The sequence below is a fragment of the Nerophis ophidion genome, linkage group LG04 (genome assembly GCF_033978795.1).
Source record: "Nerophis ophidion isolate RoL-2023_Sa linkage group LG04, RoL_Noph_v1.0, whole genome shotgun sequence".
Taxonomy (NCBI): Eukaryota; Metazoa; Chordata; class Actinopteri; order Syngnathiformes; family Syngnathidae; genus Nerophis; species Nerophis ophidion.
Window position 1 is genome coordinate 37,772,402 of NC_084614.1, and position 19,774 is coordinate 37,792,175.

Here is a 19,774-nt window from a genome sequence, read left to right on the forward strand (position 1 = left end):
TGTAGTTTCCATACAAGCTTGTGCTGTTGAAATAAATAGTAGACAATTTGTTGACACTTTTAATGTTGCTATTGTTCATCCGTATAATAAAAACAAAATTATTACTGATGTCAGAAAAAAACATTGTATCTTGATCTGTGTCATTCTCCAAATCTTGGTTTTTTATGGTCTTTGTTGCAGAAGTTCTGTATTTTCAATCTCAGCAATCTTTAGTGTTGTTTCGATAATGTCTATGAATGTAGATGGATATGCTCCTGAATCCAGGTCTTTTTGTTCAGTGGTCTCCTGGAACATAGTAGTATTGATGTTGAACGTAGGTGTTTGTTTTTTGTCAGACTTCATTATTATGGTCAAAGCATTGTTAACTTTATTATTCGTCCAGGTCCTTGACGTCAAAGACAACAAGTACTCTTGCTTCTGGACTACTATTCAGCTTGATGTAGATTTTACAGTTTACATAGTGAGTCTACTGACAGATATAAGTTAGAACTTTTTGCTACTTTTTATTAGAAATGGCAACAGTGAAGGATGAATGCCCAATAACAAGAAGATAGAGAAAAAGAACAAGCTTATCGACAATGGGGTCGACACGGACTACAAAGGCAGACGCGTACAAATTTTCAGATCCGAAATACGGATCAGCAGGTACCAGACAATAAGAAAAGTTGATTTTGCATAATATCACGAAACAAAATGTCAGATAATAAGTCTGCTAATGGGGGCCATTTTGCGGTCCAGATAGACATACCATAATGAAATAGACATATGATGTAGACAAATGTCTCAACATCGGAAGTGTTGTGACCTCTGTCACAAGGGGATGGCTACAGAATACAATTGCCAAATGGGGAACTTTTTTCGGAGTTGTTTTCATGCATGTTATAGAATTTCACATTACATTATTAATGATAATAACCTTGGTAAATAATCTACTAAAAAAACAAAAAAAATATGTTATACATTACATGGGATATGTAAGTTTCAAAAAGAGGCTGGTAGATGAGAATACATCTAAAGGTAAGATATAGTCTTGAAATGCACCCAATTGCAGGAAATGTAGTCTTGATTTTGTAAATGTTCTTTCACGGCTTGCGTGGCAGCACTCTGTGCCGATAGAAATGTGCCTCTTCTTTTTGTCATGTTTCTTCTTTTTTTAAAGTGCTCACATACCTGATCGTGTTTCACTGCAAATATTTCCTCTTGGAGAAACTTGACCTCTTGACGTATTTCTGTTTGCTCTTTTAAAAGATTCACCACCACTTCCTTGAGATCGTTAGATTCCCATTATGTGTTTTTTTCTGGGTTTACATACTTTTTATATTTTCCTGCAGACTTCTCAAAACGTCTTTGTGTTATATTTTTTCTCTTTGCGCCTCAAATCTTACTCTTTCCAGGTCTGCTCAAAGGTCGTCTATTTTTTGCAACATTAAGTCTTGCATCCCTTTTTGTCCTGTATTTACAGATTCATCTTATCCAAATGAGACCTAAGGTGCTGGGACTTTAGTTATTTTCTTAGATTTTTACATCGTAGCATTAGCAGCCCAAATAACGACAGTTGCCTCTTGGGCGATTTGCCACTTTTAACTTGTGTATTTTGACGAATTCGTACCTTGTGGCGTTCGGATATTAACTGGAAACACTTTAAAACAGCTTCGAACTCTCACCGTACAAACCCAGAGTAGCTTCCGGTTGCTAGACAACTGCTTTGACTTGAGGGTGGGGGCCGTTGGCTTGAGGCTAACGGCTTTTCCAGTTCACTTTATTTTCAGCGAATCTGCGCTTCTCACCGGACCAAAAGTAGTTTTGAAGATGCCAGCTAATTCTCCCGTAGCTGTGATTACAACCAGTGGTCAAAAAAGCTTCAAACTGATCAAAAGCCAAGGTAACAAAAGCGGAGCCATTTCCTTTGCGTCTTTTTGCTTTGGTTTGGTCAAAATTCCTGGTAGTTGATCGAAAACAAATTTCCCTAATATTATACAAATCAATTTATAAAATGTATTTCCTGTTATTTGCAAATTTTCGATTACATACATGTATGTGGATATGTACCTCAAATACAGATGCAATAACTGAATTAGGGCCACCTGGTCTTGACCTGAAGTGTGTGGTTCAGTTATTCAGAGACAACTCCAGGATAAAGCTCTATAAACAGAAAATAGTTTGTCGAAATGCATTCCACACCAGATCCACCAACAGGTCAAGCCTTTTCGCAATGTTGTGGAGAGCACAATCACACAGGCGTCAGAAGGCAACTCAAAGGCCACAGGAGCTCCCTGCTGAGCTGACATTCTCATCGTGCCTTGTCCATTAATTCTGTCATTGTTGCTGCCCTGGCCTCCCGGAGTCCTATCAAAGACTCAATAACCACTGCTTAACCATAGTCCATTGCCAATTACTCTCTCTCTTCACTCGGTCTTTGCTGCAAACCATCTAACTGCGCGCGGTGTGTGTGTGGAGCAACTGCCTTTCACTTCAACATGGCGAGACTGAAAAGACTATTATTACCCCGTAATTGTGGGAGTCAAACCCAATTAAGCAAATCTGTATGGGGGCAGATGCCGCACCTCCTCTCCCTCAACACTTCATTTACCCCTTTCTCTCGCTTGCTGTTGCTTCACTTACGCTGGCTTGATCTGTGATGCCGAATGAACAGGCAGTGCGTCAGACTCCCAACTGGGTGGGGACATGTTGCTAATTGAGTTCTTGCTGGTCATTTGCGCCTTCCAAGTGAGCAAGAAGAAAAACGTAAATCTGCAGCCTCATCTGCTCTGGCCATGGGAAGAAGAAATTAAATGCCACTCCGGTTGGCAGCAAACAAATGGAAAAAGAGGCAAGCGTAAGCCATTCAATCCACAGGGAAGACAGTGAGAAAAGCAGGCTTATAGGCCTGTTCACTTGTTGCAGCGGGAATCCCTGCTGAAGCGAGTGTCTGCAACTCTGAACGCAAAAGCTCCTATTGAAGCATAACACCCCCCCTGACTCTGACACTTCCTGTCTCTTGGAGTGTCGGCTTTGAAACTGGAAGAGTAGAATTAAACCAATGTTCACACTCATATGGATACACCTTAAAACGCATCTTGTTCTCAGCACTACTTACAGGCACACATCATTTGGATTCTTGCTACTGTTCACTATGTGTACGCACACTTATTTGTGATGTCCCCAGATAACACGTACCAACTCTAATTCAATTGTTAGTCAAACACATGTGTCTCCAAAACACTTACTTTTTTCGTATGTAAATATAAATTTGGTAGACCTTTGGATATACCCGGGGGAACCTTTTTGGCCAAGGCCATGTTTGCACCGGAGACCAGCTGCTGGCTCTCTGCCACACCGGCCTCAGTGTGGAGAGACAGTAGGAAATGCGGATGAAGAGACGGGGCTGCAAGACTGTCGTTGAGCGTCGAGATGGACGAGCTCCACAGAGCTTTTGCATTTGTCAGACACGGATTCTCGTTCATTCATTCAGGCCTGGGCATTGGCCGAGAGATAGTGGGCAGCCTAGGCAGAGTCGGTGCTCTTGGTCGCTTTGATGGGTCTCTTCCTGTCTTTGGTCGTGCTGCCCCTAACCCCAGCAGGCAATGGCGTGGATCGCCGCTGGGTGTTGAAATGGTGTTTTTGTTTGGTTTTGTCTATGCCAGGTGCAATCGCATGTGCACAATATGTGTTATTTATTGCCCAGTTTGTTTTGGTTTTTCACTGTGTTTCACTTTGTAGCTGCATGTGGAAAAGGTACCACTGAAGTGACACCTGGTTGCATCAGCTCTGTCCCCTTTTGACAACTTTTATGTCCTTTGATGTTTCCCTCTTGTTTTGAGGAGGTTTTTTTTTTTTACCTTATTTTTCTGGTCTTTTGAATCTGCACTGCAATCACATAATTACCCTATTGTGGATTGAATAGCATTTATCCAATCCTATATATTTAGACCAGCTGATCTCCTGCTTTTTTTTCTCTGTCCCACGCTTTATACCAGTTGGCCACGGATAATTTCTGGAAAGGTACCAGTCTGGACGGGGTGCTAGTTGACCTGAGTTGTGACCTGGGGTGAACCACTGGTCAACTCCCAGTGGGTTGACCTGGCTGAGCCCGGTAGAATATCTGGACCAAAAATCATCATACGCTACTGCTTGCTTATATTACCATATCTGATATATTGTGTAGAAATATGGGGAAATAACTACAAAAGTACACTTCATTCACTGACCATTGTTACAAAAAAATCAGTTAGGCTAATACATAATGTTGGATATAGAGAACACTCAAACCCTTTACTTATTGAATTAAAAATATTGAAATTCAATGATTTGGTGCAGTTAGAAACAGCTTAAATGATGTATAAAGCAAAGTATAAACTGCTACCCAAGAATGTACAGCAATTCTTCTCAACAAAAGAGGAGGAATATATTTTTCGAGGAAAATCTAATTTAAAACATTTAGCATATCAGTATGTGGAATTAAATTATGGAATGGATTAAGCAAGGACGTTAAACAATGTACTCATATGATCCAATTTAAGAAACTGTTCAAACTCAGAGTGTTCACAAAGTACAAAGAAGAAGAATCTTGATAAACATATTGAACGTTATTTAAAACAAGTAGATAATACCATAAAACATAAATTACCCAACAATATATTGTTTATTTATGCATTTAATATTAATTTCCTTTGTATATTCATTTATTTATTTACTCGTTTATTTTTTCAGGTTTGTGTTAAAAATAGAGAACAAACAAATGGGTTAAAAGTGCTATGATATGAAAAGGGGTAGGATTAAATACAAACCCCGTTTCCATATGAGTTGGGAAATTGTGTTAGATGTAAATATAAACAGAATACAATTTTTTGCAAATCACTTTCAACCCATATTCAGTTGAATATGCTAACTAGAAAGACCACATGTTTGATGTTCAAACTGATAAACGTTTTTTTTGTGTGTGCAAATAATCATTAACTTTTGAGTTTGATGCCAGCAACACGTGACAAAGAAGTTGGGAAAGGTGGCAATAAATACTGATAAAGTTGAGGAATGCTCATCAAACACATCCCGCAGGTTTGCAGGTTAATAGGGAACAGGTGGGTGCCATGATTGGGTATAAAAACAGATTCCCTAAAAATGCTCAGTCTTTCACAAGAAAGGATGGGGGGAGGTACACTCCTTTGTCCACAACTGCGTGAGCAAATAGTCAAACAGTTTAAAAACAACGTTTCTCAAAGTGTAATTGCAAGAAATTTAGGGATTTCAACATCTACGGTCCATAATATCATCAAAGAGTTCAGAGAATCTGGAGAAATCCCTCCAAGTCAGCGGCATGGCCGGAAATCAACATTGAATGACCGTGACCTTCGATCCCTAAGACGGCACTGTATCAAAAACCAACATCAATCTCTAAATGATATCACCACATGGGCTCAGGAACACTTCAGAAAACCACTGTCACTAAATACAGTTTCTCGCTACATCTGTAAATGCAAGTAAAAGCTCTACTATGCAAAGCGAAAGCCATTTATCATTAACATTCAGAAACGCCGCCGGCTTCTCTGGGCCCGAAATCATCTAAGATGGACTGATGCAAAGTGGAAAAGTGTTCTGTGGTCTGACGAGTCCACATTTCAAATTGTTTTTGGAAATATTCGACATCGTGTCATCCGGACCAAAGGGGAAGCGAACCATCCAGACTGTTATCGACGCAAAGTTCAAAAGCCAGAATCTGTGATGGTAGGGGGGTGCTTTAGTGCCCTAGGCATGGGTAACTTACACATCTGTGAAGGCACCATTAAATCTGAAAGGTACATACAGGTTTTGGAACAACATATGCTGCCTTCTAAGCGCCGTCTTTTTCAGCAAGACAATGCCAAACCACATTCAGCACGTGTTACAACTGCGTGCCTTCGTAAAAAAAGAGTGTGGGTACTTTCCTGGCCCGCCTGCAGTCCAGACCTGTCTCCCATTGAAAATGTGTGGCGCTTTATGAAGCGTACAATAGGACAGTGTGGACCCCGGACTGTTGAACGACTGAAGCTCTATATAAAACAAGAATTAGAAATAATTCCACTTTCAAAACTTCAACAATTAGTTTCCTTAGTTCCCAAACGTTTATTGAGTTTTGTTAAAAGAAAAGGTGATGTAACACAGTGGTGAACATGCCCTTTCCCAACTACTTTGGCACATATTGCAGCCATAAAATTCTACGTTAATTATTATTTGCAAAAAAAAATAAAGTTTATAAGTTTGAACATCAAATATCTTGTCTTTGTAGTGCATTCAATTGAATATGGGTTGAAAATGATTTGCAAATCATTGTATTCCGTTTATATTTCCATCTAACACAATTCCCCAACTCATATGGAAACGGGGTTTGTAAGATCAGTTTCTTCCTACTCCTTTTTGGATAAGATGTAATGAAACAACTGGAAATTTGTGATGTATATGGGTTTGATGTATTTGTAATTATATGAATGTTCGAAATAAACTGACATTACCCAACCAACCAACAAACCCTTAGCTGTTGGATTTCTCAAGGACTGAACTGCTACATTATCTATTAATTTAACAATTCATTACTTATACCCACGCAATATCCATTCCAGCTGATCACCATGGAAGTGGGTCCTTTTGTGGTTTCTTCTTGTTTTTACCCTAGTTGGGTTCTTTTGAGTTTTTCCTTCCCTGGATGTTGGTTTAAATTAGGGGATGTTGTGAGTTTGTAAAGCCTTTTGAGACACATGTGATTAACGGATACATAAATACATTTTGAATGACAGATAAGTACAGTATCTGATGCGATTCGGTTCTAATCAATCAGGCAGAATTCATCTGACTTATTCGTCATCAAAAAGCAACATACATTACAATTATTTTCCAAAACAGACATGTGTAAAAGTGAATGCTTGACTAAGGAGCATAAAACAGTCAGTGGCGAAAAGAGGTTGTTTTAAAATTGAATGAAATAGAGGAAGACTTACGTCAATGTCCCTCCGCTCTGCCTCCGCACCCGCACGCTCCTCAGGACAGACGTCATGACAAGCAACCTACAAACTATCATAGCTAAAAGTAGCGCCACCTTCTCCAACATGAAATAATAAATGTTGCACAAACTCCTTGAAACTGACTGACACCAACATGAATTTGAGCTCAGGCCATGTGATGTCATATTTCATGACGGCGTGGCGCAGTTGGGAGAGTGGCCGTGCGCAACCAGAGGGTTCAATCCCTACTTAGTACCAACCTCGACACGTCCGTTGGGTCCTGAGCAAGACACTTCCCCCTTGCTCCTGATGGGTGCTGGTTAGCGCCTTGCATGGCAGCTCCCACCATCAGTGTGTGAATGGGTGAATGTGGAAATAGTGTCAAAGCGCTTTGAGTACCTTGAAGGTAGAAAAGCGCTATACAAGTACAACCCATTTACCATTTACCATTTATGTGTGTGTGTATATATATATATATATATATACATACATATATATATATATATATATATATATATATATATATATATATATATATATATATATATATATATATATATATATATATATATATATATATATACATACATATATATATATGTACATATTACATATATATATATGTACATATATATATGTAATGATGTATTGTTGCTGAATTTCCCCCAGGGATCAATAATGTACTTTCTATTCTATTCTATGTTAGTCATCTTCACAGTGCCATTACCTGACATGCAGCTCAATATCATCCATGACTGTGGAATTTTTGCATGTCGTCTTCATAAATCTCTTTGGAATGTTAACAAAAGTTCCAACATCATCACATGGCTCATCAGAACCTTGTTTATTTCTATCCACCCATCCATATTCTACTGCTTGTCCGTTTTGGGGTCGCAAGGGGAGCTGGAACCTACATCTAAGTGTTAATGACAGCTTTTCTTGAACTTTTCTGTATGTAAAATCCCATTATTTTTGGGCAGTTTTTCACAGTTAGGTCACAGACTGTGACTCCACTTTATGCCCATTTGTTCATTTGTTTTGCTGTGCATTTTCCAGTTTCAAGACATATTACTTTAAAAAAGAACGTCACTTTTTTTTTTGTTGCTTATCGTTCACAATCCTTATGAGGGGAAAGATGACAGATGTATATATTTTTTAAGCATTCTAACTCGTAAATAAATGTAAATAAAAGTCCGCTTATAACAGAGTCAATGGGAGGTCCTCTATTCCGCCCCTGAATCAAACATCCAAGAATCCAAAAAGCGCCAGCAAAACTCCATTTACATTTTATGACTTTAATAGTAACCATGTATTAGTGATAATGTTATTATGGGCACTAATGAAGAAAAACTATTTTTAGGAGCACCGTGATCAGAGGGAACTGACAGCTTGTGTTGCTGTTTTGACATCAGTGGGTGCAGTGAGCTGCTTTCACGCCTTGGAGCTCGAAAGTTGATTGTGGATAATAAATAATACCTTTCACCTACATAGTAGAAGGATGAAGACATATTCTAATGAGTTGTTTAACTTTATCATTCAAATTAGAACCAAGAATGGCGTAAAAGACACAAAAAAATGCTTTGTCTGCATTTCATTTCAACCCCCTTTTTTTTCTTTGCAATAATTATGAGTCATTCTTCATCTAAATGGGAAATATATAAACATCCTGGCAGTCAGCATCTAATGACAGCAGACATTGTACAGTAAGTGATTTTCTATTATGTCTGTTGGCTATTGTTAAGTCTGCAGTGAGTAGAAATCATTGATGTCGAGAAAAAAAAGCGAATGTTGTGATGTGTTTTTTTAAATTGATGTGTCGCCGAATGCTTGAAATGATCAAAATATGCAAATATGACATGTTATGAATGTGCTTGTTACTTGTCACTATATTGCATTATATGTATATACATACATACGCACACACACACACACACACATATATATATATATATATATATATATATATATATATATATATACATACTTTCTATTAGATATATATACTTTCTATTCTCTCTCTGAATATATATATATATATATATATATACACACGCACATATAAATAAATATACATATATATATATATTTATATACACACGCACATATAAATAAATACATATATATATATATATATATATATATATATACATATACACACAAACATATATATATCTATATATATATATATATATGTACATATATATATATATATATATATATATATATATATATATATATATATATATATATATATATATATATATATATATATATATGTAGATATATGTGTTCATATACATTTAATATATATTACAGCATGGGTAATAGGTAGAATAGAGAAACTCCCATAACCTTATGTGAGGTGTTGAGGTTTAAAAAAAAAAAAAGAATCCAAGTGCAGATCAGTAAATGAAACTATATTTAATAACAAAAAGTCACTGGAGAAAATAATTCTGTAGTAACAAAAATCAGCCCCAGGAAAATTGGGTCAGAAGTCTGTTCACAATCTGAGAAAATACAAAAACAGAAATCAAAAAATGTTCAGGGCAAAGGTCAGAATAAGTGAGTTCAGGCAGGATTGTACCACAGGCAACGGACGAACTGGCACTGGTTGGATGGAGATCCAGGGTTTAAGACAGGTTGTTGATTGCAAGCAGGTGGGCTCGGAAGACTGGCAGCACACCCGAAATTGATGACCGGGTAGGAGACTTACAGAAACAAGAGGGGAGGGGAGTACAAAAACAAGAGGAAAAAAAGGCAGGAGAAACGCCCTCATGACATAAGGACTTTAAATGATAAATCGAAATAAAAAAATGCAGTTCCCCTTTAATTATTCCATCTTGACGGTTTGATATGTTCCTTGGTCTAGCAGTAAGTTTGCCTTTAACAAACCTTCCCATGTTGTTTGGACTTGGTATAGATTTTAGACACAGCTGCATGTGAACAATCAATAGCTTTTGCAACATTGTGTGATGAAGTTTAATGGAGTTTAATAATCTTTTTTTCAATCAACATTCATTGAGCTGGAGCCATGATTCCTGTCCATCCACCTTGTGAAACAGCTTTTTGCTGTGTAAAAACTACTTTTTAACTGCAGACTAATGAACAGATTTATTGTGTGTGTGTGTGTGTGTGTGTGTGTGTGTGTGTGTGTGTAGGTGTGTGTGTGTGTGTGCGCGTCACGTGTGTGTGTGCGTGTGTGTGCGCGTGCGTGTGAGTTGTGTGTGGGTGTGCTTATGTGTGTGTGTGTGTGCGTGTGTGTGTGTTCAAGTATTTCTACCCTTCTTGAGACACCAACAAGAAAAGTAACCTTCCAAATGAGGACCGGTGAACAAGTTAGGACCGAAATCATGGTCCCAATACGGAAAATCATTGCATCTAATAGAGAGTCAAATACTAGAGTCCGAGAACATTGCTCCAAAGTCAGGATTTTTTTTGTTTATTTAATGTGCATACAAAAGTAAACATTGACAGGTGCAAAGGTATTGACAGGTGCATATATCATAAAACAAGATGGAAGCTAAAGAAGGACTTCCCTATTCATCTCCGAAAAAACCCGCCAGGTGAACAGCTGTTTTTACGACTTCCGGTGCTGACCTAAGACCACCCGCGTGTTGTGATCCGATGGTCGGATCATCACCATATTGTGGTATTTGTTCCATTATGGTATCACTCTGTTGTTTGACGTCTTTATTTTCTGTTTGCTTCGTCACCATGGTTACATATTAGTTCCACCTGCTACTCCTAGTTCACGCACACCTGTTTTTCTAATTACCCTCCTATATAAGCCAGCCTTTTCTGTTCAGTCTTTCTGGGATTGTAATTTGCCCTCGAGCAACAGTGACGACATGTTCTTTCATGCTCTCAATCGTTAACTCTCACGCTACGCTTCTTTTTAGTCCTAGCTTTTATGCTAATTGTTTTGTCTTCCCTTTCGTGCCTACGTGCCAGTTTTAGTTTCCTAGTTGTTTATACTAGCTTTCATGCTAGCATCTTTTGTGCCTTTTCTCTTTACACCAGTGTTTTATTTTCTAGCCTGTTTTGAGTTAATACATTCCTTAGTTCTTACCTCACGCTGTGTTCTGTTCCGACGCATCCCTGGAGAAACATATCCGGCATTACCATGCCACACAAGTCTCACACCGCATCCCATATGTGACCAAAGGATGGACAAATACACTATGGTACTAAGACTATAATGGCCATTAACAGTTAGTGTCTACAACTCGGTTGCCCAAAGTGTGGCACAGGGGCCATCTGTGGTCCGTGACTCGATTTTTATCGGCCTTCAGCACATTCCGTAAAACAAAAAATAGGAATCTTATTTGCACCCCTGGTGGTGAAATCCATCAAGATTAGGGTGGTCCAAAAAAGGAGGGATTTTTCAAATCGACTGTGTGTCGGTTGGCGACTTGTCCAGGGTGTACCCCGCCTTCCGCCCGATTGTAGCTGAGATAGGCGCTAGCACCCCCCGTGATCCCCCCCCCCCCCAAAAAAAAGGGAATAAGCGGTAGAAAATGGATGGATGGATGGACTGTGTGTCGGTTTTGAAAGTGCTCCCGCTCGGGTCGACATAGGAAATAACAAGTGTGTGTAAAAAATGAGAAGTGCTCCCCCTCTGGCCAACATATGTAATAACGAGTGTGTGTAAGGAATTGAAATGCACACCCTTTGGCAAAAATTGTATTAAAATAAATAATAATAAAAATAAATATGTATATAAAGACATACTATAATAACCTAAAGTAAATAATGTAATTTGAAATCAAATTACAAACAAAATATTTGAAATAAATAAGAGCTTATCTTTTTTGTGTGCGTGTGTGTGCGTGTGTGAACGTGTGTGTGTGTGTGTGTGTGTGTGTGTGCGACTGATGACGGGGGAAGGTTGGTTATCAGGGCATTCTGTCTACCTGCATTGAGGTGGCGACATGTCCATGCTTCCAGGGAGCAAAAGCTGCACGTAGGGGACAGTTGATGAGACCAATAGTCAATAATTAAACACTTCACAAGCCGATCTCACTAATTATGTCCTGGGTACATGTGTGTTGATTCTGAATCTTACAAGGCAAACAAAGTTTAAAAAAGGAATTACGTTCAAATGCCTTTATGAAGACTGAGTGCCCACGTACGTGGATCTTTTAAACTGAAAATGCAATTTCACTTGCCAATTGCAAGAGGCTTTCATGCACTTAAGCAGAGGTCATATATACAGTACAGCAATGTAATTAGTACTTTCTTTGCATTCATTTGAAAAGCGTTGCTCACCTTGCTGCTTTATTCATCATTATTAAGCAGGGTTTTTCAGCGGGAAATTGCCAGGTTTATAGAATAAAAACAATGACATTTTGGCTGGCTGCAGCTTGAGGCTCGCCTTATAGATAAAAGTAAAACTAGGTGAGATACAACCGCAAATAGAAAGACAGCAATAAACAAGCTAAGAAAAAAAAAATCCAACAGAACAGAGCAATTTAAAATCTGTTGGAAAAAAGTAAGTATACACAAAGGGGTAAAATGTTTATTTTTGGTTATTTCAAAACTAAAGAAAAGTATGTTTTACAAAGAACAGCTAAATTGATATTTTCAGGTAATCATACCATAAGTCATTCAAAAAAAAAAATAAAAAAAAAAACGTGCCTCATTTTCCAGCATTTACTATAAAAAAAAAAATCCATATTGCTACAAATAAACCTCTTAAATGCAAGCAAATGCCAAAATTGCCAAACCCATTCAAAGCCGATCACAGTTCACGTCAAGGCTCCCAGCGTGGGTTGAAATGCAGATAACGAAGAAATGGAAAATGGAGGCCAAATTGACCCTTTCACAGCATGTTAAGTGAGTTTGTATGGGTACCTGGAGTGGCTTTCCCCCTCCTATCAATAAAATAATTTAAGAACACATTAGACTCCTTTAAAAGGGCCCATTTGTCAGACCAGGTGACTCTTAACAGACCCGCTGGATTAGAGGCGCCCTTCATCAGGTACTTTTAATTCTGCTACAATCAATACGGCTGCTGATGTGTTTAGAGTGAATATTAAAAAAGGTTATTTTAGGTAAAAATGCATCTTGTGCGAGACGTCTATAACAATGGAGATGGGGATAGTATATCTTGCATGTGCCTTCCATTATTGTTATTTGCAAATACATATTTATATTTACTCGGGCTGTCAAATTTAACGAGTTAAAACATGGGATTAATCCCCCCCAAAATATTGGGTTTATCATGTGTATACATGGATTAATCACACAATTTGTTTTCACTGGCTACACGCTACTCACCTTAACCGTGGATGGTTACCTGAAAGGCGGCGCATGTTATTGTACGACCAGTGATCAGCTCAATGCATGCAACAGTGCAAAAATGAGTAAAGAGACCCTGACTGTTATGCTTGCTACACCCAAAGGGGACTTTAGATAAAACTGTTACCAAGTTTTGAACAAACAAATAAATGGGTTATAAATGGGTTGTACTTGTATAGCGCTTTTCTACCTTCAAGGTACTCAAAGCGCTTTGACACTACTTCCACATTTTACCCATTCACACACACATTCACACACTGATGGAGGGAGCTGCCATGCAAGGCGCCAACCAGCACCCATCAGGAGCAAGGGTGAAGTGTCTTGCTCAGGACACAACGGATGTGACGAGGTTGGTACTAGGTGGGATTTGAACCAATGACCCTCGGGTTGCGCACGGCCACTCTTCCACTGCACCACCCCGTCCCCAATGATATGCTTTCAAGTTAAACATTTAAAAAAATGTTCCGTATGACATTCTGACTATAAGATCCCATTTGTTTCCAAATATTGAGGCCTTTTTAAATTAATTTCGATTTTTCGCAATAATCTGCGATTAATGATTACTGGTCCAAGTTTTCCGTACTGTTTAAACACGGACACTGGTAATAATCTTTCCAGAGGTATGTGGGTTTTGTTGTCTATGAATAGCACATGTTTTTACGTTGACAATAAAATACACCGTGTACAAATAAATTGAGAAATGAGCAAGTTATGATTTATTTCAAATGTCATAATTTGTCATGGCAGTTTTGGACATTTTTTATGTTCCTATGTTTTTTTTATTGTTTCCTTTCCAGTGTTGTTATCTTCAGTTCCACTTCCTGTGTGTTTTACCACCTATTCTCCAATCAGAACGCTGGCTTCCTCACTTGTCACTGACTGGCAATCAGGCCACACCCTTTCCTGGTTGCCAATCAGGATGCCTTATATGCCAGTCGTTTTGCTTTGTTTGCTTGCATCTGTTCTCATTCAAGTGTTTATGCTGCCTGTGCACTTCCCTGGTGACCTATTACTAGGGTTGTTTTTTTAACTAAATATAGTTTGACCTGCGCTACGCCTGCCGCCTCTGCATTTTGGTGTTTGAGACCAACGCAAAATGTAACAGTATTGCAAGGCCATCAATGGGAAAGTGGCCCCCCCGCTAAGATGGCCGCCACATAGGCATGTCACTTAGCATGACTTAAGTGACATGCTCCAGTGCACATGTAGTTACTTACTCATTACTTACATGTATGCCTTATTAAGTACTTATTGAAGCTTTATTCTGCATGGCCTTATTATACAACCAGTAAGCCATTAACTAAGAGACTTAGATAGTCTTAACACGAACCCTCTAACCCTTTCTATCGATGGACTTCAAAATGTTACATTCTTTTAATTTGTGAAGCAAATAAACAGACTTCTCTTTAATTCCAATTGTTGCCTTTTGTTTTTATTAGTGCATGGACACAAACTGACTGGCAGATCCTTGCATTCTCAATTTTCACTGTAAAGAGCTTTAAGTGTCTAGAAAAGTGCTATATAAATCGTATTTAGTACTATTATTAATAATAATAATAACAATAATATTAATAATAATAATAATAATAATAAATGCACTTTTTATCAAACAAGATCTCAAAGTGCTGCAATTTTTTTCAAGTTAAAAAAAGGGTGGAGGAGAAACAACTTCTACATAAAAAAATAAAACAAAGTTGAAAATCCTATTAGTAATTAGCAATCATATGTTTTTCTGAATATAAAAGGTTTTCAGGCCTATTTTAAAAGAGTCTAGGCTTGGAATAGTCCTCAGCTGGGAGGCTGTTGCATAAGCATTGTTGTTGTCAATAATAATGATGATAATAATAATTATAATAATAATGTTTTATTATTATTATTTTAACCTTGCTAGCAAACATAGAACACTGGGGTCCTAACATGTGCTTTACATAACTGAGGCATTCCTCAAGGCACACCTTTTAAGTCCTCATTTTTGCCTGTAACACATTTTTTCCGTAATGTTTTACTATAGCTGATGTATTCGGTAGTCATTTGTTCAACTTCTTTGGTTATACTAGTATGGTTCCTCAAGGTTCTATTTGAGGTTCTGTCTTTTTCATCATTAAGGTTCTCAAAACATCAGAGCCCTTCTGTATCTGATAAAATAAATTGACCAAAATCAAACGTCTACTGTGAAGGATGCTGGTTCCCCAGAATATACAAAATAAGACTATTAGTGAAGGGACAACTCTCGTCCTTAGCTTTCTGGAAATAATTTAGTTGACTATCACTACATTAAGGATATTACATCATTTTTATTCATTTAAAAGGTAGAAAGGGACTGGATAATTGTCATTTTATTTATATTATATGGCCATACATTTAGATATTTGATCTTATTTCATTTCTATTATGGCCATGCTTAATTTTTGCATGTATTTTTTAGTAGTCATTACTTTTACATAGTCCAGTAACATTTTATGTATATGTTTACTTTGTGACCAATCATTTCAAGACAACAGTCAAAGTAATTCAGAATTTGTTTGCTGTCAAGAAAACACATTTGTCATCCACTCTGCTACCATCTGCCTGGAAGTTCTCTCTGCCTTATCAGCGAGAGAAGGTTCACGGGGGCCGAGCGAAGCAGTGATTTGGCATGTTAGAGAGTGTGTTGGGGCTAATCAGACAGAGGGGCCACTATAATGGACGGAATTTGGGCAGAATCACAGCTAGACCTGCTGCAGTAGGGAGCGCGTAATGCAGCTAATTTCTCAACTGTATTAGCAACTGCACAGGCGGAAATGGGGTCAACAAAAGGTGCAGGCAGCACCAAATGAACAGCTGTTGCTTTTTTCCAGAAGTGAGCAGCCAAAGTGGAGAAAACCCGAGCCTTGGACCGCCACTTGCTTTTTCTGTAAATGCACAAGAATGTATGTACAAATTAGGGGCAGGACCTGTGCTTACTACTTTCATTTTGCATCTCTGAAACCTGTCTATCAAAGAGGTTGTTTGATGAAATGTACATAGGGTTACTCATAGATTCCCTTCTTGACTGATTTTGTTGTGTGTTTGCTGTAATAGAGAAACAATTGGCTATTATAAAGATGCCTCTCGTGGGGAAATAAGGTGGCAGTGTGTACAGTGGAAAAAACAAGGGAAGCCGCGTGAAGTATGGGGTGGTTGGAGTTAAGGAGATGTGTATGTAATAATGCAAATACTGTATCAAGGCTAAATCGTTGGGCTCTCTTGGTGTCCCAATTTTCTGTGAATTTAGTCACAAATAGGAGATGCATGATCCTATATATTGCTATCCGATGTGGGCACCATCCTGAAGTGCCATCTGTCTTGTGAGTTTAGGAATGTGGACTTCAGCTCTCAGTTACACTTGTGATGAAGACATATTCAAATTAACTGTATACTGCAAAAGTAACCCTCTTTCTTATAACAACAGCTATATGATGCAAAAAGTGGTATCCACACAGAACTATGATTATGCTTAACCTAAATTGGATTCTAATGGTAAAGGTTTTTATTAGAAACCTCGACAAAATTGAGCCAATATAAGGATACTTGTGCATTTTTGCCAATATAAATAAGGATGTGCTGATTAGTGTTTCAGTTGCCAATTCCAATACCAATCATCAATGAGTGAGCTCAACCGATACCAATACAGGTCACATGTATTACCTGTAATTTTTTAGAATTCATTAAAGCTGAGTGCTATTGACAGTTTAACAATATCAGCATCATTTTTGAACTAGTTCTGTCAGGCTTGCCCCTGACAGTTTGTCTATGTTTTAGTTTTTTCCTCTGCATTTGTCTGTTTCCTGTGTTTAGTATTTCATGTCTTTTAGTTCCTGTCAAGTGCTCTTAAAAAGTCATCTTCCTGTCTTGTTCCCTGAGTGCAGTGTTCCTCCTCAGTGTGTTTAGTATTTCCTGTCCTTAGTTCCTGTCTAGTGCTCTTATTTTGTCAGCTTGCCGTCTTGTTCCCTGAGTGCTGTGTTACCCTTCAGCTGCGGCTGATTGGCATCTGGCCACACCTGTTGCCAATCAGCCGGCTCCTATTTGTACTTCCTTTGTCTTGTGTCAGTTGCTGGATCATTGTATTGTTTTGTCATTGCCACATGTTGTTCTCGTGTCTTTGCTACCTTTCTTGTCTGGCATCGTTACAGCTACTACCTGTCGTGCTACATTTTGTCCTGGTCGTCGTAGCGGTAAGCTGTTTTTGTTAGCCTTTAGCTGTTTTCAGTTTTTCTGTTTGCTACCCACTATCTTCCATGCTAAAATTCCTTTTTGTTTTCTAGCTCCCAGTGCTAGCTCCCTTAGTTTGTTATTCCGCCCACGTGCGTGCTTTTTGTTTGTTCTTGTTTAGTTTTAATTAAATCATGTTTTCTTGCTAAATGCCTGCCTCCTTCTCTGCATCTTGGGGTTCATCATCAACTACCCCTGACAAGTTCTTGCTTTTCTTCTTCTGTGTGTAATATGTTCAGCCTGGTCCTCCAGTGATGATGTCACTTGATAATGATACTTAAAAGATATGCAGTTAGTTTGCCGTAGTGGATTATTATTATTACATAACACATAATTAGCTGCTAGTCCACCAGTTGACTAAAAGAGTGTCAGCCAGAGTGGGCCGCCGTTTTAAAATCGGCAATGGCGACCACGAAAATCGACTGATATTGATTGGTCGCGGATCAATTGACACATCCCTTAAATATAAATATTAAGCTATTTGGTAAAGCACTTGACTTTGGGATCAATGGGTCCTGATTCAAGAGCAGCTGCGCATAACGGGAAATAGCAACAATTTGTTGGAGCGATGCTAATCTGCAACCGAATACTGTCAAGGTGCCCTTGAGCAAGCCGCCGACCCGTTGCTTAAACAAAATGTGAGGACACCAAGCTGGTTAAGCCTTTGAAATGGTAGGATCTCAGTATGAAGAGCTGCTGGGTTGTGTTTGTGTTGCTATGGTGATTGCTCAATAGCAGCAAAAATGTCCACCTATTGAGAATAACGTCAGCTAAAAGCTGGATGTCACTGATTTTAAGAACACAGAAAACAATTAAAACTACAAGCTCTTGGAGCACTGTCCATTTGGGGACATTTGTGTAATATTTTCTGCCCGGTTGAAAAAAAAAGTCACTTCCACACAGTCCGATCATCGAGTCTGGTCAAGACAGGAAAGGATTACAGGGTGAAAATAATGTACAGTATATATATATATATATATATATATATATATATATATATATATATATATATATATATATATATATATATATATATATATATATATAATTACTATTTATATATACAAACCCCGTTTCCAAATGAGTTAGGAAATTGTGTTAGATGTAAATATAAACGGAATACAATGATTTGCAAATCATTTTCAACACATATTCAGTTGAATATGCCACAAAGACAACATATTTGATGTTCAAAGTGATAAACATTTTTTTTTTTTGCAAATAATCATTAACTTTACAATTTGATGCCAGCAATACGTGACAAAGAAGTTGGGAAAGGTGGCAATAAATACTGATAAAGTTGAGGAATGCTCATCAAACCCTTATTTGGAAAATCCCAAAGGTGTGCAGGCTAATTGGGAACAGGTGGGTGCCATGATTGGGTATAAAAACAGCTTCCCAAAAAATGCTCAGTCTTTCACAAGAAAGGATGGGGCGAGGTACACCCCTTTGTCCACAACTGCGTGAGCAACTAGTCAAACAGTTTAAGAACAACGTTTCTCAAAGTGCAATTGCAAGAAATTTTGGGATTTCAACATCTACGGTCCGTAATATCATCAAAAGTTTCAGAGAATCTTGAGAAATCACTCCACTTACTGCTTCCTGCACCAGCACCCGCTCCATAGGCTGGTTACCACACCAGCACCCGCTCCAAGGCTGGTTCCCGCACCGGCACCCGTTCCAATATTGGCCAGAAACCAACATTGAATGACCGTGACATTCGATCCCTCAGACGGCACTGTATCAAAAACGACATCAATCTCTAAAGGATATCACCACTTGGGTTCAGGAACACTTCAGAAAACCACTGTCACTAAATACAGTTCGTCGCTACATCTGTAAGTGCAAGTTAAAGCTTTACTATGCAAAGCGAAAGCCATTTATCAACAACATCCAGAAACGCCGCTGGCCTCTCTGGGCCCAAGATCATCTAAGATGGACTGATGCAAAGTGGAAAAGTGTTCTGTGGTCTGACGAGTCCACATTTCAAGCCTTGTCAAGTCATCCGGACCAAAGGGGAAGCGACCCATCCAGACTGTTATCGACGCAAAGTTCAAAAGCCAGCATCTGTGATGTTATGGGGGTGCATTAGTGCCCAAGGCATGGGTGACTTACACATCTGTGAAAGGTACATACAGGTTTTGGAAAAACATATGCTGCCATCTAAGCGCCGTCTTTTTCATGGATGCCGCTGCTTATTTCAGCAAGACAATGCCAAGCCACATTCAGCACGTGTTACAACAGCATGCCTTCGTAAAAAAAGAGTGCAGGTA